Raw genomic sequence first — 21,763 nt, 5'->3', positions numbered from 1 at the left:
GCTAAACAATAAATCCCTTTCCTTCATCCCTATGTAATACATCCATTTCCCTTTTTTATATAAAAGTCAACTAGTTCTCATATCTATAGTTGCCCAGCCAGCCCTATTCGCCCTAAAAATGCACAAAAGCCCAACTGTAGGACTGCTGATGAGACCTATGAACTAAGGGTGGATGCCAGGAAGATTTCTGAGAATTGATGGAGAAAGGATGTGCATGGAGATGAGAAAGAAGAGAGCTGAAAAATGATGGAGGACAGGAAAGAACAAATGGAGTTTCATAGATGTGCAAGGAAAAGTGTTGCATGACTGAGCTCCAATAGTTTGACATGCCCATAGAGGGCAACTATTTGTATACAGCAGTGGTCCCCAACTAGTGGCTCATTAGTAACAACTTGCTCACCAACCCCGTTGATGTGGCTCCCAACAGCCTCAAAGCAGGTGCTTATTTTTCATTTCCTGGCTTGGAGGCAGTTTTAGTTGCATAAAAAACAGGTGTACTGCAACATAGCCTTCTGTAGGCTGCCAGTCCACACAGAGGCTACCAAATAGTCAACCACAGCCCATATTTGGCACCTACAGGGACTTTTTTCATGCGTATGTTGCTCCCCAACTCTTTGTATAGTTGAATGTGACTCGTGGGTAAAAAAGGTTGGGGGACCCCTGGCATACAGGATGTCTTAAGATGAACACCAAACCCATCTGCCTATCACAGCAATGTTTTCCCCCACTGACAGATCTAAGTTTAAAATAAGCCGTGTTCATGGGCTTGTATGTTGTCATTCTCTGCTGATTTAACATAATGAGGTGGGTGAGAGCAGTTAACTGTAGTTATTAAACTTAATTTCAGTACTGAGTCTTCTATTCTAAAAGCAACATTATAACAGTTTAAGGCAGGGGAGTATATTCCTGCACTGTCATGTAATACTAATGTAGTCCCAGAAGTACAGTTACTCATGACAGTTGTATTCCTGTTCAAACACTCTTCAGGCAAAAGGCAAGAACCTTACTTATCTGGGAATCTAGGCTGAATATAATAAAAGCTTTTGGACACGCGTCTATAGGAGTAGACCGTTGATTTTAATGTATAATTATTTATAGACAGACAGACAGACCTCCAACTAATAGCTTACCTGACTCATTTTATACAAAACGGTGGAAGAAATCAAAGGACAGAGTAGCATCAATGGTTGGTGGAGCTTTGTTACCAGGTTCTGCAGATGCAGAAGGAAGGTGACTGAAATAGAGATTTGTAGCACATTTCCACTTCCTGAATTAGTATTCTGTGAAGAAAAGACAAACAACAAACTAAAGAGATAAGGTAATTAATAGTGCTATGTTGGTAGCAGTGCCAGACCAAGCGCAAAATGCTCCCAATGCAAGACACTTATAGAAGCCTACTGCCACCCCCCCCCCCACACAATTGTGCAGTTGTGCACATGAGGGAGCGAGAGAGTGACGAGGGGGGAGGCGAGGGATGGAACGATTGGTGAAGGTGCATCTGCCAATCTTCCAGGATCTTGAACTAGGGGTAGGAAGACAACACATGCCTCTTGCCTACCACAAGCTCAGGCCCTGCTACACTATACTATAGTCAAATAGATTGAAAAGACAAAACAGTTTTACATACTCAGAACTTTCATCCAATTTCAAAAAAAATGTAATACTTGTGATTTCTGTTGCACAGTTTTAAATATCAATTGATCCAAGTTGTAGTGTGAACACTAACATTAACTAAGTTATACAAGTTATGTAACGATGCTGTCCACTTTCATATGAAAAGCATTAAATCGTTTGTATCCTCAACAGAGAGAGATATTGCAATTTGACAGGTCATTATATGTGAGTTGCAATTTCTAGATTTCCCGTCTACAGGTCATACTGTGGAGGGTCAGCCAGTGTATGGCAAACTCTAGCGTGAGATTTTACAGTGAATGATTAGTTGCTTCTTTCCAGAACTATGGCAGGGCATGGCCACCAACAAGGGTACAGGGGCACAGACAGAAAATCACAACACACAGGTCGGCTTGTGGGGGAGTGGGCAGAGTTTAGGCATAATTGGTAAGTGGTTGGGGAAATGTGCCTGGGACTGTTTTTTCCATCAGGGCCTCATATTACTAGCTGGCAGGGCCCACCACGAAAGGGGGCTAGGTGACAAAATTGGACCCCTCTGTGATGGCAGCCCCCTCTGTGATGGCAGCCCCTGCTGCAGGGTGACTGTTTATTTGTACAACTAAATAGTAGTGATTAAATCCAGAAACTCAGAAGTCAACATTTTCATAGATAAATGATGTCTTGGAGACAAGCAAATCTGCAATGTCTGACTGATAAGATAAGAGGGGTCATCAGCAGTAGTGCAGGGTGCAAAGTCCAAAAAACAGCTCAATCTGCTTTACTTTGTGTCCTGCCCTGCCCTGTGCACCAAAAATAGAGTAATTGCACTTGAGTTCCCATGAATACAGCGTTGCCTGCAATTTGCACTATGTCAGCCAACCCCCAAACACAAGTGCTTGCGGAATGAGTGCAATTTTGTGCCCATTACTGCTCTTGCACTTGCTTCCAGGTCATAGTATATGAACTGTGGTTTAATTTTAGAATAACATTAAAGGGCAACTAAAGTCTAACATAGAATAATGTTATAAATGCTGTATTATGTATACTAAATATAAACATGAACTTACTGCACCAGCAGCCTAATAAGACAAATGATTTATGCTTTCAAAGTTGGCGCAGGGGGCTGTCATCTTGTAACTTTGTTAGACATTTCTGCAATATCAAGACTCGCACATGCTCAGTGTGGTCTGGGCTTCAGTTGGGAGGTTAAGATTAGGGATCGTCATAAATTATCAAAACAGCACAAGTCAAATATCTGTCATAGAAGCCAATACAGCAAGACTGATTAATAATCATAATATAGAGACTGCACTGCGTTTCTGGATACAAATCTCTACAGGGAATCCAACAATGCTGCTCGAGTTCTGGGAAGTAAGGTGGGGGGGCTCCCCCTGCCATTTGAAAGTATGATCGTTTACCTGCACAGCAGTTGGGGACCATCTGACAATTCCTATCAACAGCAGTAAAAGAAGGGGGAATTGCACTGCATACAGTCAGGTTTATGATAAAAACTGTAGATATCTTTTAATTAAAGTATATTGGAGATAGATTTATTTTTCATTAAAGAAAGTAAAAATTGGATTTTATATTTTTGCCTTTACATGCCCTTTAACTTCATAGGCAATGAATGAAGTGCAGACTATTCATCTTCTACTGTATTTGTGTTTAGTAGGTTGTTATATTTTGTGCAAAAAAAGGTGCCAAATAGTACGTACCTGGACAAAAGCGTACATTATCTTTTCTGTGACATTAACAATCTGAGCCTGAGGATTTACCAGCGATCCATATTTAGTCCATCTTACTTCTAAGTCCAATGAAACTGGTATTTTGCAATCAGCAGGGGAAAAAAATAGTATGCTGCTTAAAACAGTTGAAGCTTTATAAGAAGCATATCTTATCTACATGTTACCAACATTTCAATTTTATTAATATAGCATCTCTTCTCAGTTCTATAAACATTTCCAACAAAAAACAGTAGCAGACTTATCAATGTAAAATTAAATTAATTGTGATACATAAGATATTTTTATTATTTAGCTGTCTTTATAAGTATTTGGCTGGTTTATATACCACTCTGACTCTGCCTGCAAATGACGTCTGCTCTGCATATTAAAACGAAATCATCTTAACCAAACCTGCAAAAATACAATTTAATTATAACATGGGGTACGGCCACAGATTCGTAACCACACAGATACTGGTGGCATGAAACAACCTGCTGATAACTCAAGTGCAAATCCTTCATCTTTCACTTCCTTTTGGTTGCACATGAATATGCTGTGTTTTACGTTACTTTTACTGAGGCTTACCCGATATATCTGAAACTGGTTGTTTTAAATAGAAGAGAGTGTCAGCGTTTTCTGCAATAACTTCTTGCACCTGCTGCACGTGTGTTATTGCAAGCCCAGTTCACATGTGTTGTATATGCACAGCTTTATCTATATCAATCATATTCTTTCCCTAGGTCTGTGTGTGTATTATAGGTAAAAGAGCTGATAGTAAACTTGCCATAATGAAAATGGACTAGTTTTGTCTTATTCTGCTCTTTTAACATATACCTAGGGATCTATGCCTGGATATGCACCCCCATATGCTGAGGCAACTCAGGCTGATTTTACAGTTGACTCAACCAATAACCAATAACAGCTGCCTACTCAGTCTGAACAAGCTCAGATAACAACTCATTGAGTCAAGTTCAAACTGCAGCATATGTATACCGTCAATCATATCAAAATCAAATCATATAACATTCATGGCAGCTCTGCTATTATACAGAGTTTGAGTTACGTACTGCAGTTTACAGTCTGATACCTTGTTGTATCCAGATAGCACTGCTGTCCTGTTGCCTTCTTCTGGGCAGATGAGCTCCTTAGAATGGTCAATTGGGCAAACCTGTTTGTATTCTGAATAATACCTGATGTATAAGACTGTTATGAAACATGCACATGCATTTAGATAACCATATGGATTTTGAGAACAGACCAGACAAAGCTGTGATCTATGTGATTACTGCTTAACAAATAAATAGATGAATAAATGATTAGGGTCTTATATATCTAAAGCTGGTTTTCTATTTTAATTTCATTTAATTTGTACACCACATTGGAAAGCATACTGGCTACTTACCTGCTTCACAAGGAAAATGTTACTGACTGACCCTTAAATGTCGCTTGAGAATAAAAATGAATAGGTAGTGACTATACATAGGCCAAACAGGTACAGCATTTGCAGTATCTGACCAATTAGCCTATGGAACAAACAAACAGATACAGTACGAGTGGCCATACATTGCTACCTTTTCATTGTAGGAAATCCTATTGGTATGTGTATGGCCAGCTTTAACAGACCACTAGTGTGAATAGGAGACTACTGCCAATTAAAGTCATGATTTAGCCATATACAGTCTGTCAGGGATGCTTGCAGCCATGAGGAGAGCTGAGAAACTCACCTTTAGCAGCAGTAGCCCTCAGGTTACCAGGGGCGGGCAAATCCGTACAGGTTTTTTCTCCATATGTTTCCGAAAAAAAAAATTCTGGAAAAAATCTGAATTTTATGAATTTTTCAGAATTTCCACCTGAAGTTCCACCAGAGTTGGATTATTGCACGAAACCCAGCACAGATCAAAAAATCATATTTACCTCATATTTTGTGGCAGAGGGAACCAACACATTCTGCTCGCTGTTTGTTGAGCCAAATGATATTCCGCCATATTGTGCGAGCAAACTATCAAAGGTACTCACTGTTGGAACATCAGGAGTAATACAGGATAAGGCTGGCGGATCTGAAGAGGAATAAAAGCAAAGTATTAGTTGATTATTGACAATTTGCTGGAAAACAACACATTTATGTTTCACCACATGTAACAGGAGTGAATGGTACAATTCATACACTGAAATGCATTTAGACCATGACTCATACTGCTTTTAAGCACAAGAACAAAGAAAAGACCAACTGTTCCCTTTGAAAACCTAATATTTGCTTGATACCCTCATTACTAGGTTTCCTGGGGGACCCTGCTATGAAGGTCAGACGTGTACAGATTTAGGTTCATGAATTTCTCTCCATCTCTGTAAAAATAAAACATTTGGGGACCCACCTGGGTAAAACTATCTGGTGTTAAAAGTGTTTTTGACATTACAGGTATAGGATCAATTATCCAGAAAGCTCAGAATTTCAGGAAGACCATCTTCCATAGTCCATTTTATATAATTCCATTTATAAAGGTGATTTTTTTTGTCTCTGCAATAATAAAATAGTGCCTTGCAATTGATGGTAACTAAGCTGAATGGACCCATATTGGTAGAAAAACAATTCGATTGAGTTTATATAATGTTTGAATAATTTTTAGCAGGTACGAAGATCCAAATTATGGAAAAATTCCTTTGAAAACCCCAGGTCCCGAGCATTCTGGATAATAGGTTCCATACTTGAATTAAATTTACACTGAGTACATACAGTTTGTTGCTTGGATGCAGAAATTCTTGGATTGATCGGCTCGACCGTGCTGATAACTCTTTTCGAGGCATTATTGATTGAGTACTGTACAATTTCTTTTGTACATAACTGACTGTCTACTGTCTACTCTGGAGGGGAAAAAAATTAGATGATAGATAAAAACAAACTTGCTTACTCGGTCTTCCATATTCTAATCTTTTTGAGTAACAAAAAGCAAACAGGCTGCTTAGCACAACCACTAGTGTTGCCACCAGTAGGTGGCGGTGTTGTAACAAAATTCATTTATATTATCAGCACATGTATCCTCTGGTATTTTGGAATAAAAAATAAATAAATAATGAATGTAAATGACAAAAAGTGCTTAGAATAGCCCCTCGTCACTTTTACATTCCCTTATGTTTAAGGTTTACTTATCCTTTAAGCAGCATGTTTCCCACTGGCTGCCAGCAGATACACTCTGGGGTAAATTTATCAAAGAGTGCAGTTCCGCCACTAGAGTGAAATTCCGCAGTTCTCAATTCATTTCTGTGGGATTTTGAAAGGCATATTTATCAATGGGTGAAGTGAAAGTTCACCCTTTGATAAATACGCCTATAAAAATCCCATAGAAATGAATGGAGACTGGCGGAATTTCACTCTAGTGGCGGAACTTCACTATTAATTTCACTCTTTGATAAATATACCCCTGTATGTCTTTATTAATAGACTGTGGCAATCAAAAGCCCTATTTTCCATCAATGCTGATGCTGAAGCACAGGTGTAAAGAAACTGCCAGAATAATGGCTGGAGGTGACAGAAGGCACTATTTTTAAAAAGTCCATTCTGACAAGATTCAGTATAAAGTATAAAAATGATTAGATGGCATATGCCAGTATCACTTTAATCAAGAGTTGCTGGCATAGATGGGGGGGGGTAATTTCTTAGATATTAGCTGACTTTTTATTGCTGCTCACTGCCTGCTATTAGCATTCTAAAAATGCAAACACAGTGGGGGTCATTTATCAACACTGGGTAAATTTGCCCATGGGCATTAACCCATGGCAACCAATCAGATTCATTGTTCTACTTGCAGCTGGCTTTAAAAAGCTAATCACTGATCGGTTGCTATGTGCTGCGAAATATGTTGGCGCTATATAAATAAATGTTAATAATAATAATAATAATAATGATAACTGCACATGGGCAAATTTGCCCAATGTTAATAAATGAGCCCCCGTATCTCAGAAACCTCTATAAGTATCTCAGAAATCTCTATAAGCTGAAAATATATGTAAATTTTAAAAGATGCTTAGAGAAGCACCCTGGGTAGGTCTGTATCAATTTATTTTTTGGGTTTAGATTCCCTTTAAGTCTGCCTGGGTCCACAGTGATGTTGTTTTTTCGGCTTATTGCCAAACTGCTGAATACGTACAACACAATTCAGAGAACAAACAAGTGTTGATTGAATGCAATACTGACATCTTGTGGTGAAAATGAAATGTGGTGGTGCACTGGGTAAATTACACTAAACAGCATGTGTTTGCCTATTCATGGTGATCAGGTAAACTGTCCTATATTGTGTTTCAATGTAGATCCAGGACCGCCATCGGGGGGCACTGGGGGTACAACTGTACCGAATCGATAAAGTCCAGAAGATCCAAAGTCTCGAAGATGCGAAAATACTTGTAGTGCCAAAGCCGCGAAAAGACAAAAAGTCATGAAAGGAGCCTAAGAAAAGTTCCATTGAACAACAATGTGTTTTTTTTATTACTTTATTAAACCCCTGGCTACCAATGTATTGTTTTAATACAATATTGTCCCCTGGCCACCAATCTTTTAAAAAAAAACTTTTATGGGGGGGCCCTGGTGTCAAGGTTTTTTTTTCATTTATAGGGGTACCTTGGTCACAAATGACCACCAATTTTTTTTTAAAAACTTTTTTGTGGGACCCTGGCCACCAATGATTTTTTTAACTTACAATGGGGTCCTGACCCCCAATGACTTTTTATAACTTGTGTGTGCGAGGGGGGTAACGGGGGTTTACCATTTTTAGCACTGAAGTCTGTGTGGCCTTTTTGCTGTGGTGTGGGTGGGATCTGGGATCTAGGAATGAATAGAAAGAGTTTATCTGTGGCAAACTCTAATCTCACATTTTGATAACTCTGCCCTAAATCTGTAGCTATACAGAGCATTTGTCACCTGGTAGGCCCTGCTAGCACTCTCCCAAGATGCACTGAAGGTAAGTTAAATTTACATGCGCTTGGGGGAGGGTGTCTGGAGGCAACCCCTGTAGGGGGAGTGTGGGGGTGACACAGGTCCCCTGGGGCGGCACCCACCATGGTCACCCCCATTTGAAAGCTGGAAAGAGCCAGAAGGTGGCAAATAATTAAAAACTAAAAAATTCAGGAACTATATATATAAAAAAAAAAATGAAGGCCAATAAAAAAGATAATTAGAATTAGCCTTTCTATAATATACTAAAAATTAACTTAAAGGTAAACCACCCATTCAACTGACATTTGCAGATTCTTCTATAAACTCATATAATGAAGGAGAATAACATGATACTTGTAGTCAGTTCCCCTTTATTTGTACATGCTCATCAGGTTTCAGATAATTACACATATCTCCTTTGTTATGTTTTGGGTAACCGAGGATGAGTAGAGTATAACAGTGCTTTATTAGCAGGCTCTAATGCAGCGATTACACAACAGTAACTTTCACTTTTAAGCTACCAGGAAGTATGCACAGTATAAGTCTGAGCACAGTGACATCTACAGGCCATTTGTATAAACACCACATCCTTCAATCACACTGTGGCACTAAATACAACTTCTACAGGAATAGGTGCCAAATCTGGCTCTGCAAAGAAACGTCTGCTGGAATAACACCATGAGCATCTCTTCATCATTAACAGTGTTAGGTCCTAATAAGATGTGTGGTAATCTTCAGAAACACTGCAGCAGGATCCTTAGCAAAATTATTTAATCAGAGTTTATTATTATTATCATTTTTTTTAATATCACAAGCAGAATACAGAATGCATTCAGCAGCTAGGAGATATCTCCCCCGCCTACCATTACAAGAGTTTTTATAATGCAGAGTAAACATCATTAGCAAAGCATTATAATTTCTGTTGATTGATTGGTTAAAAACTTGCTTTCTCATTATGATTTATCTAATTTTGGAAATATTATACAATTGTGAATTATTTCGTATTTCATATTCATCAGTCTCCAGGTTAATATAACCACAAACCTTTGAAGTTTTATCCAACTTTCCTTTTTTACTCATTCATTGCTTTATATTAAACTTGCTTCATCATCATTAAAAAGGCTATATTGCTAATTATTGTAAGCAGTCATGGAGCAGTCATTTAATCACAGATAAGCTGTTATTGCTTTAGTTTAATCACAAATTACCTATTTATTGATATAATGCATATTTTCATTGATCATCAATAGATTTTAATACTCAGCCCCAACAACACTCTCAACTGATTTTTCATATCCTCCAGTTTCTTTTATCTAATTTGCCTTATTTACAGCACTCCTAGCAGTATTGCTGCACTAGGTGTATAATCCACTAGTTGATATTGTCACACCATACTGCCGAAGTTCATAGAAGTTGATTGGCCATCATGTAGGTGGCAGATCCTGTTGCTGGAACAACAGAAACAATTCACTTTGAAGAATAATACCTCATTTGAGGATAGGGCCAGGTGAATGGCTCTGCAATCCCACTCTCAGTCACCCATAATCGACAAGTGAAGTTCTGTTCTAGAGTGTGTTCCAAATCCAGTAAAAATCCTCATTGTGTAGACACTACTGAAGGATAATTGAAACTGTAGATTAGATCTTTTTTCTGAAATTTTATGAAGTCATTCACAAAGAAGGCTTTAAGCTCAGCATTTAATGACTGCACAGTTAATTTATTTATGATGGTCGTACACACACACACACTGATTTTACTCTTTCTTCAATTAATTGGTTTGTGGATGGTGCTTCACCAAGTCTGACATGTACAATGGATATTTGTCACTTGCATAATCATTAGTAGTTTATTAAATCTCTTTGGATGATAAGCACATTGACCAGTGTGTGTAAAGTGCCGTACCCAAATTCTCTGGTGGGTTTGAATGGGCATATGATCACCAGGCAAAAGACTGCCTTTGGACAGTGGCTAATCCAGCAATGTCTCCAGTTTTTAGGATATCAAATTGAAAGACCCAGATCTGACTATGTAACTGTGGCCAGCATTAACCAGAGAATTTTTAAAATATGGAGACTGGAAATACATGAGATATTATTTGCAGAGCTGTCAACTTTCCACCATTGATATTTGGGAGATATGCGGCAGGCGCCAGCACTCTTCTGAAATTTTTTTCCAGCAGCAGACATGACGTAAGTGAAAGTTAAGTCACACACATATGCAGAACCTCTCCTGAAGCCACAGAAACCACTCTGCACATGCACACACATGATTTTTGCTGAAAATCTGCAGCAATCATCAAAAACCAGGGGAATGCATCAGAGTATCGTGATAACGGGGGACAAATGGGAAAATCTGGTAACTTCTGGGAAAATTGGGGAAGTTGACATCTCTGTATTTGTTGCTCTTAAGTAAATAGAAAAAGGTACCACAATGTTGTTTCCTACATGTTTGTATTAAGATTAATTGTCTTAATGTCATCCTTTTAAAATAAAATTATCTATTTAACTTTTTATAGTGAGCTCTTAACATCCATTCCTCAATATGGCAAAAGCTTTATATTGTTAAGGCTGCAAAGGTTAGTTTAGCTTCATCTCTCATCTGCAACAAGAAGAACTATTACAGCAGGTGCTGAAACTTAAACCGACGGTACCGACCACATGTCCATTTCTGTTAGATCATTCCAAAACTGCACGTGAGTCTGGTTAGAGCTGAAATGTTTGTTCTTCATTCGCTGTGGTCTGCAGCAGCACTTTCCGTCAGCTTATAATTAAGTCTGTATCTGCAAATAGGTCATCACATGAACTAAAAGACAGATGCAATTATTGTATGGTGACCTGTATGGAATGCTTAGTCAAGGGATTTAGGAGAGAGTCTGGTGGGGAGGTAGGGCATGTCAAATTAGCTAGTACTAAATCATTTGGTACATATAAAACTATATATATACAATATGTAATGGAATGTAAGGAGGGGTTATATTCAGGGCCCTACCTATTGGCCTATATATAGAAAAAAGAATGCCTTAAAATATATTCCCTCCATGTCTAAATCTAAATCTGGTAGCAGAGCTGAAGAGGAGTGGTGGTACCCCTCTCTTCTACAATCAACTTTTGCAAAAGTCTGTCTGTACATGTGCCAATCTGTGAACTAAGGGTGGACTTTTGGTGTCTATGGCAGCACAAGACATGAATATGGGCCTGGTAGTAGTAATGCCTTTGAAACACATGGTAAGGTGGGTGCATTAAGGAGTAATAGCTATCAAGAATTAGGGTTAATTATTATTAAAGGGATGGTTCACCTTTAAATTAATTTTGAGGGGGTTATTTACTAATCTCAGAATACCCGAAATTCCCCGAAATCTGAAAAATTCATGATTCTTTTTATAAAATGGACTTTTAAAAAAAAATCACAAATTTTTCGGAATTTATTAAACCCCCAGGGCTAAAAAGCCCGCATATAAAAACACGGCATCTCAAACCTGCCGAGGTTGCATAAAAGTCAATGGGAACAGTCCCATAAATTTTTGGTTGTGTTGGGGGTTTCAGGCAATTTCACTATGTTTTCGGAGCTATCGGGTAAAAACACTGAGATTTCGGGGGAAAATTCAAGAAAAAATCATGAAAATCTGAGCTTTTCCCGCAAAGCAAATTTTCGGGAAAATGTAATAATGGATAAGCATTAAAAACCCGAGCGGGTTGGATCGGAGTTTGTAGCAGCCGATATTGAGATAAATTCAGACACCTTGTTAAATAAGCCCCTAAGTGTGATATAGTTAGGTCTAAACTAAGCAACGTTTCAGTTTGTGTTAATTAATTTATATATATTGTTTTGAAACGATTAGCCATCCTATTCTGCCTTGTTTTGGATTGCAACTGATGTGCAGATTATTAAGATAACTCCATCTTTTTGTATTCATTTCATTTGAATCTTCTTAATCAGACTTAAAGGGATCCTCTGTTATAAAACATCAAAACACTAAGGGTGGGGGGTTGTGCAATTGGACCGTGGGGTCTGCTTCCTCTAAAGTTATGTGGAAATCTCCACTCTCCAGCCACACTCCTAATTGAGAGCTGGCAGGGAGCAACAACAGGGTAGCTGGGGTGACTGTGAGCACTGGGCCCCAATAAAGATTTTATTTTCGAGGGGCCCGGCTGCATCTTGCTACACCACTGGTGCATCCACTGTGCTTTCAAAGATGCCTTTAGTAGCTCTCCATTTTTTCTGCTGATTCAGAACACATGCTCTCAGTTGTCAGTTACATGAGCTTAGGGACCAACACACATTCTACAGCATATACAGTATACTGTAGAATATAAATGTCACAACACAGATTAGTTTGATTACTAAGTAATGCAGATTTTAATTACATGGCATCAAAATGTAATAATTAGCCCTGTGGCATCCGGTTATATGATATCATTTTCTGCTTAATGATTTGCAATGACCCCTAAGCTTAGTTTCTTAACATCAGCCCAAAAGGAGCACACTGAGCATGTGCAGTGTCACTGACACACAATCCAAGGTGGTGGCCTCATGTGACAAATTTGAGGACCTGGATCATTATATAAACATATGTGTTTGAGTTTTAAATAGCTTGTTAAATTCAAAGGTCTGGTAGTGAACTTTCCTGTTTATATAAACTCTGGGAACAGTGGCATATCTAGATTTTACTGGGCCCCACAGCAAAATAATTTTAGAGGTTGTCCTTTTTTACCAATATATGTTGAAATTGCTCATTATTTAGGGCCTCATGGGGCCCCTTATACCTCCTGGGCCCCCTGCAGCCACAGGGTCTGCTTCGTCTGTAGTTACACCCCTGTCGTTGAAGCTTATAAAATCACAGAGGTAATGATAAACGAAAGGCACACCAACGTCTGTTTTATATATAATGCTTAAATTATGAATGGCGTTCTATTTAAAGTACTGCATTGCCTTTGCAGTCAAGCCAGCATTGATATTTTGCAGTACAACAGCAAGGCCCTATTCTCTACTATTTTGCAAAGAACAATGTCCAATTATTATTTTCAGCAAAATTCAATCAGATGCACATCATTTATATTGAAAAAAATTTACCCTATTTAGAATCTTGTTTAATTTTTCATCTATTTTTATTCATGAGCAGTAGGATAAATTAAACATCTTCCATGAATTCCAATGACATGAGCATTAAAAAAAACATACATGGCTACTTCTCAACTAGGTCATGACTGTACTTAGTAAAGGTGCTGTCCTAGGCATTAGACCTCAGCCCTTCCCTTTGCTGATTTCTCATGCACAACACAGTCTACATATATGGAAAGGGATGTGGAAACATAAAGTTGTTACTTCTCAACTAGGCCAGGACCTTATTTAGTAAAAGTGCTGCCTTAAGCAATATACCTTAGCCAACCCTCCCTTCACTGATTGCTTGCACAACACAGGCTGTAAGAATGGAACAGAGGGGTACCGACCTTCAGCTACCTTCTTAGTCTGTGGGTGCTTATATAGAAATGATGTACTAGTTAAGCATTTATCAGACTTATTTTACTTAGTATAACTCTTACAACTGGCATTTGTTGTTTTCAAAACCCTAATAGGTCCGTATAACATCAAAATAAATTTGGAAATCTGAAAACCATCTTTCATTGAAAACTGTCTGAGGCTCACCACGTGCTTGATGTGACTCAAACAAGATAAGAAGAAACCTAGGGGGTTATTTATTAAGGTCAGTTTTTTTCTGGTTGGACTTTTAAAGGTAAAAACATTTTTTTTGATTTTTTCCGACGTTTTGTTAAAAATCCGAATAAAAAAGTACTCCAACTCAGACCTGCTGAGATCATGTAGAGGTCAGTGGCACTGACATTATGAAGATATCCTGATCTGCGCTGGGTTTCATACAATAATCCAAAGATTCTGTGGATTTTGGGCTTCAAATTAGAAAATCTTGCAATTTGGATTTTTTCACAATCCTTTCCCCGCACAAGAAATTTTCGTGAATTTGGTGGGATTTGGTCGAAGTGATTTTCAGAGAAAAATTAGAAAATTTCAGATTTAATAAATAACCCCAAAATGTGTTTGTGTGTATCGATTCTGAATTCTGATAATTGAGAACTATTACTAAAAAGTTATTAAAATTATTATTACCTAAAACTTTTTTCTCCCACCAGTGGTAAAGGCTTACAGAGTTTGCAGTCTGGATGGTGAATCCAGATTGCTCATTATGCATATGCGTATGTGCCTCAACATGACAAGAGCCCTTAGAAAGGTTTTTCTGCCCTAAAAACATTATGTTTGTTCCCCTTTTCCGGAGTGCAGGTTCTATTTGCCCACACCTCTTGTAGGGGGAACCAATTTTTAGGTGATATGTGCCCTTTAGCTTATACTAGTTTTAACATCATAAAAGCTGCTCCAGCAGAACTGTGATCTGTAGCCAGTCTAGGTGACTCCAATGGTACTTTTCAAGATAATGAAGATTATTTTATCAAAATAATGTAACAACATTTCAAATTTTACCTGAGTTGAAACCAACTTGGTTACCTATTTTGTGCTTGCTCTGCTTAATGTTTATAAAATAGTATGTATAGAAGCCTTCAATTTTATATTGTATCCTATATTGTAAAGTCGCTCAAGCTAAATTACCTGTATACAGTAGAACCACCATTTTACGTTTTTCAGGGGACCAGGAAAAAATTATGCAAATAATTGCCTAGAAAATAAGGGTTTTTTAATTTATCCTATATGTCTCCTTAAAAGTAGCTTTTTGTTCAAGTACTGAAAGGATATAAGTCTGTTAATAGCACAGGAGTCTTGTTAATAACAGAGTTAAGCATTATAATATGGGGGGCATGTGCAAGGCCTCTCTGTCAGTCACATACACAACCTAAAGCAATAAGTGATTGATGCAGGACTCTATAAGGGACAGACTAATTGCAATTGACTATTTAAAGGCAGAACCATGGCAAGATATACATCTGGTTAGTATTTTAAACCTCTTTTTTTCACAAATAATAACATTCATAGAGGGAAAAAAACTGTTTTTGGGAACATCAGGACACAATTTTGATGTAAAATCTGGTAAAACATTTAGGGAAATGCACCCACTGAAATGCATTATAAATTGGTGGGACCACAAATAAAAAATTTAAAATGTGGGAAAACTTAAGATCAGGGTACTTAAAATAGAGGCCTCTGACTTAAATAGCTATTAATTTATTTATATTTAGCAGTGGAACAAATATTATAGACATTTGGGCAGAAAGAACACCCAGGATCCAATATTCTTGTTAAATGATTATATCTGCTAGAACAATACTCCACACCCAAGGTCTCTTCCTTCTGGTGGGGGTCTGCTGTATCACAGATCAATGCTTCTTTCTTCACAGTCCATGACCTTTCCAAATTGAAAAGCAACAATTAAAGTGTCAAGGGCTTTCAGGTCCAGTGATTGACATGCTGCAGAAGGCTCAACGTTCTTAATAAAAAGCTACTCTTGCATCTGGCTGTTCATTCTTTCATGGGCTTGGAGGGGGGGGGTGAAACTGAATGTAATGTAATAAGAACACATGCTTCCCTTACTGAATAGCAAAATAGAGGCCTAGAACAACTTTGGTCTTAATTATTTTGTTGTCAGATTTTCTCATTGAAAGGATTTCTCTGCTCGGTATTTTTTGCTACTTTGCAGTATTCTAAATCCTGAAGCAATGCTTATAGCCAGATTATTAAAAAGTCCTAGAGGAAACCAGACAAAGCTGATGTCATTACAAATGTCAATATGTAATTCCTGAACACTGGAACGCTTTTTTCTTTATTTTGTTTACTTTTATTTGTTTATTATGGAAAAAGAAAATTGTGAAAACTCAATAAAAAGAAAGTTATAAAAAAAAAAAGACCTAGAGGAGACCTGAATCCTGTTTTAAGAGTCAGATCCAGGCAAGAAGAAACACTAGGTTTCAACTGTGATAAAATATATATATAACTTTAAAAATTAAAGTGCTTAGAATCACATTTTCTTTAATTATGCAAAAAAAAAAAAAAAAAAGTTTTGGGGTGGTGAACCCATTAGACCATTGAGCAAACAAATGTATTACCACTGCCTGTTTATAGTGAATTATTTGTTGCCTATAAATTAAAGTCTATGTATGATTTATTTTTATTCAGTGGTCTGAAAAAATAGGCCGTCACTTATCCCATAATTGTAATAATAGTTTTTTCAAATTATCTTTGGAATGGTAGGAATATCAGTTGTCGATCCCAAAATGTTACTTGCTCTCACTGTATACCAGTGATGAACAAACAAATGAAAGAACAGGCTTATGAATGTATGTGTGTAGTATCTGTGGCCAGTGGCACAAACATTAAAAGAAAACAATTTTATTTAGCTACTATGTCTGTAACACTCCTCTGTGTGGTGCACAAATGTACCTTTAAGATTACTTTAAGGAACAATAACACAAAAACTTTTTTTTAAAGGAAAGACAGTATAATGTACTTGTGCCCTGCACTGGCAAAATTGTGTGTTTGCTTCATAAAAACAACTATAGCTTCTATAAACAGGCTGCTGTGTAGCCATGGGGCAGTCATTCATGCACAGGATGCACAGTAGATAGCAGATACATTCTGAAGAATTCCAATTGTATACTACAAAGTGTATCTGTTATCTGCTGTGTATACTGTGCTTTTCTCTTTTTAAGCTTTCAATGGCTGCCCTCATGGCTACACAGCAGCTTGTTTATATAAACAATAGTTGTGTTTCTGAAGGAAACACACCAGATTTACCAGTGCAGCATACAGTACATTATATTTTCATTACTTTAGGACATTTTCCTTTTTTGGTGTTACTGTTCCTTTAAATGAGCCATGACTTTGAATATTGGTACTCTAGACAAAACAGATCCCCTTTCATTTAGATCTAGGGACTAGTGCCAAACAAATTCAGGAACATTAGAAGTGTTTCCTATTTTAGCTTTGAACCATTGGTCAGTACTAAACAAGATACTTTGTATGACCTTGAAACACAGTGTCAAATGACTTGACCCACAACATCATACTCTACCCCTCAGCCTTAGAAAATAAAAGGGTATTCAATTGGGATGCACTGAATCAGGGATTTGGCTCGGGATGTGTTATTTGCTGCCAATGGTTGTTCTTTAAAATATTGGTTTAAATTATTTTGCAAATATCATCTTTTGGATATAATATGATTTTTTGGATATTTAATTTAGCATACTTATTAAGGACTGCCACCACCACCACCATGAAAAAACTTCTGAAAATAGTCAAGCTGCCTGTTGATTTAAAGGTAAAAAATATTTTTTAAGGAACACTTTGTTGCTAATTTGCTAATGTAAAATTAAATTTTACATGGACAAGCTTCCCAACACCATAACCCAGGGCATCCTATACCTACAGATCCTGCTATTCTACTTTATCCAATCAAGTTTGGGTGTAAAGGGTGTGGCCAAAAATCTCTGAGGAGACAGACATTTTAGAATGATTGCACTTAATTTTAAGTGGCAGAGCAACAGGACTCCTTAAACGCATTGATGGGACAACAGAATTTATTTGTATTTAGCATCTCTGTGTGGTTCAGTTGATACCTTGAGAATAGAATGAGCACAATAATGAAAGACCATATGTAAGGGCCTTAAATGAGTGTTTGAGTTAAACAAGAAATTATATTTAAAATGTGTGTGTAGCAGAAATTGACGAGTGGTTTGTCCTTTTACTTGAAAGTAGTAATGCACCTTAAAGGGATTCTATCAGAGGAAAGCAGGTTTTGTTTCTTAAAATACATTAATTAACAGCAGATTTCTGCAAAGAGAATTTTTTTATAATTAATTTTGAAGTCTGACATGGGGCTAGACATGTTGCCAGTTTTCCAGGTGCCCTCATTCATGTGATTTGCGCTCTGATAAACGTCAGTCACTCTTTACTGCTGCACTGCAAGTGATATCACACTTCCCTTTCACTCCTTGCAGTTGATCAGCAGAACATGGGAAGGTAATGGGATAACAGCTCCATGACACCTGCATTGCTAGGTGTAGCTATGAGAATATTACTCAATAGTAAATATCCAAGTCACACCGTGACTCCTCAAGTTACACTGAGCAGGAGAAACAATAGCTTATCTGAAAAAAGTTCCATTGTGAAGTGCTGTTTTTTCTGAAATCACAGGATCAGGCACAATGACCTCAGCTTACTACAAACCTATATTACAACTCAAAAAACATACATTTGCTGGCTCAGGAATAACATTTTATATCATAGAGTGAATGATTTGTACTGTAAACAGTGTCATTTTGAAATAAAAACACCACCATAAAAACTATATATATATATATATATATATATATATATATATATATATATATATATATATATATATATATATATATATATATATATATATATATATATATATAATAGTTAAAGGGATACTGTCATGGGAAAAAAAACATTTTTTCAAAATGAATCAGTTAATAGTGCTGCTCCAGCAGAATTCTGCACTGAAATCCATTTCTCAAAAGAGCAAACAGATTTTTTTATATTCAATTTTGAAATCTGACATGGGGCTACACATTTTGTCAATTTCCCAGCTGCCCCATGTCATGTGACTTGTGCTCTGATAAACTTCAATCACTCTTTACTGCTGTACTGCAAGTTGGAGTGATTATCACCCCCTCCCTTTTCCCTCCCAGCAGCCAAATAAAAGAACAATGGGAAGGTAACCAGATAACAGCTCCTTAACACAAGATAAGAGCTGCCTGGTAGATCTAAGAACAACACTCAATAGTAAAAACCCATGTCCCACTGAGACACATTCAGTTACATTGAGAAGGAAAAACAGCAGCCTGCCAGAAAGCATTTCTCTCCTGAAGTGCAGGCACAAGTCACATGACATGGGGCAGCTGGGAAATTGACAAAATGTCTATCCCCATGTCAGATTTCAAAATTGAATATAAAAAAATCTGTATGCTCTTTTGAGAAATGGATTTCAGTGCAGGATTCTGCTGGAGTAGCACTATTAACTGATTCATTTTGAAAAAAACATGTTTTCCCATGACAGTATCCCTTTAAGAAATCAAAATGTAAGATGAAAAGTAGGGGGCCTAAAGGTACATTTAAGCAACAACGGAAAATTGGAACAATTATAAAATTAAGCCTCACATAATAATTCATATAATAAAATGCAGACATGCAGTACAAATACATACCAAATAGCCCTTATTGCACTAAGAATGGCAACGACAAAACCACAATGACAACGAGAAATCCACAATGTTTCATATCTAAATCCTTTGTCAAGAGGATTAATGAACTTGAGACATACTGTAAAACATATTTTGCAAACATATGTTATGACCCTGTTTGGTTTTTGAATATAATGTGGTGTGTACTGATTGATTATATTTTAAAATATACAATCAGTGATTTTGTCAATTTGTTGTCATTGGCTGATTGTTAAGAGAGTGATATCTAATAAAAGTAGCAAATTACTGGAATCCCTCAAGTTCAGTAGTAAATAGTAAGTCAAAGAAAAGTTACTTTAAGTAAGTCAGCATCTCCATACAACTACACATTTTTGGTATTGCTGCACTAGAAAGATATGGTGCTTTCAAGAACAAAATCTACATTATATGATCCTTTGGAATGAAAAACATGCATTTACAACCTATTTTGTCCTGAAAATGTACATTTACTTTTATAAGGTAAACCAAATGTTCTCCCTTCTGGAAATGCCTCTAAAGTGAAGATGAAAAATATATTGATGTTTTGTGAATATCAACAAGGGGTGAAAGAGTTAAGTTAGCCAGTGAATGGTATCACCTTAAATGGATTCAATCATGATTTTTATGGTGTCGTTTTTATTTCTAAATTACACTGTTTACACTGCAAATAATTCACTCTACCATGTAAAATGTCATTCATAACCCAACCAGTGTATTTTTTTAGTTGTAATATGTGTGTAGGCAGCAATCTCAGGTCATTTTGCCTGGTAGGGTGCTTTCGAAAAGAGCCAGTGCTGCACTATGGATCTGCGCTCTGACAGGCTATTGTTTCTTCTATGCATTACAGAAGTAAATAACGTCTGAAGTTTATCAGAGCACAAGTCACATGACTGGGGGCACCTGGGAACTGAGAATATATCAGTTTTCAAAATTAAATATAAAAATATTATTTTGCTCTTTTGAAAAATAGGTTTCAGTGCAGCAGTCTGCTGGAGCAGCACTACTTACTTGTTTTTTTTTTTTTTTTAAAAACATGTTTTCCGAAGACAATATCCCTTTAATTTAGCTTTTTCTTACTTGCAACTTTTGTGGTGTTTGGAAACTTTTTCCTTCTCTGTATCTAGGAAAGGATGGTTATATAATCTTTAGCTGTATCGGTGGTAGGATTGTTAAAAGGGTTGTTCACCTTTGAGATAACATTTAGTATGATGTAGAGAGTGATATTCTGAGACAATTTACAATTGGTTTTCAATTTTTATTATTGAAGGATTTTGAGTTATTTAGCTTTTTATTCAGCAGCTCTTCAATTTGCGTCTTAACCAATTTGGTAACTAGGGTCCAAATTACCATAGCAACCATGCATTGATTTGAATTAGAGACTGGAATAAAAATAGCAGAGGCCTGAATACAAATATCAGTAATAAAAAGTAGGAATAACAATACATTTGTATCCTTACAGAGCATTTTTGTTTTTTAGAAGGGAGTCAGCGATGCCCATTTGAAAGCAGCAAAGAGTCAGAAGAAAAAGGCAAATAACTATAAAACTATAAAAAATAAGTAATGAAAACCAATTGAAAAAGTTGCTTAGAATTGGCAAATCTATAATATAATAAAAGTTACCTTAAAGGTGAATCACCCCTTTAAGGAGCATTCTGTTTACTCTTTCATTATATAATGGATTACTGAAATGCTCTATTGATTGGCCTTCCCCTCCAGAGACTGATTTATTTATATGAAATAGGGGTTTACATATAAGCTGTTTGTGCAATATATTTTATAGAGACCTACATTGTTTTGGGGGCAATAGTTTTCAGGCATATCACCTCTTCTCCAGCCCATTGCTACCAAAATCTGCCTCATATAGGCAGATAGCCTTGAAACCTTGTCACTGGTGTTTCACATTATCTTTTTTTTTGTAACTTCCTTTATTTGTTTTTATTCAGCATAAAGTCAACATAATAACTTATTATTTGTACTTTGTATTAATAAAAAGGAAGCTAGACATTTTAGCTGCACATATTATTCTGTTTGCAGACTTGCCAATTGGGAATGTTATGAATAGGTGGAAAAAAATTGTAAAATATAAGAGGGAAAAGAAAAAAAACAAAAGTTGTGTTTTGTGATTTGCCCCCGGGTAGGGGTGTCCTCTCACAATATCTTTACATTGGTATTACATTTTTTTTAAAGGGGACCTGACCCCCTAAAAAATAAATTCTAAATCCAAGTTTATGATGTTAGTTACGCAAAATAAACTTCACTTACACTATATAAATTATTTCAATCTTGTTTTGTTAAGTCGT

General features: G+C 36.8%; 1 long non-coding RNA gene across 1 annotated transcript in view; it reads right to left on the bottom strand.

Annotated features, from left to right (window-relative positions):
• Positions 1-1,199: 1,199 nt before the first annotated feature.
• LOC121399498 overlaps positions 1,200-21,763 on the bottom strand; it is a 26,228-nt gene continuing 5,664 nt past the window's right edge. The window contains exons 2-4 of the long non-coding RNA XR_005965084.1: positions 4,423-5,392; positions 3,327-3,430; positions 1,200-1,280 (exon numbers count right to left, since the gene is read on the bottom strand). This is a non-coding gene — a long non-coding RNA (uncharacterized LOC121399498). The remainder of the gene's footprint in view (positions 1,281-3,326; positions 3,431-4,422; positions 5,393-21,763) is intronic.

The sequence above is a fragment of the Xenopus laevis genome, chromosome 1S, assembly GCF_017654675.1.
Source record: "Xenopus laevis strain J_2021 chromosome 1S, Xenopus_laevis_v10.1, whole genome shotgun sequence".
Taxonomy (NCBI): Eukaryota; Metazoa; Chordata; class Amphibia; order Anura; family Pipidae; genus Xenopus; species Xenopus laevis.
The sequence above is the reverse complement of the archived record's forward strand: the minus strand, read 5'-3'. Positions and strand labels throughout refer to the sequence as shown.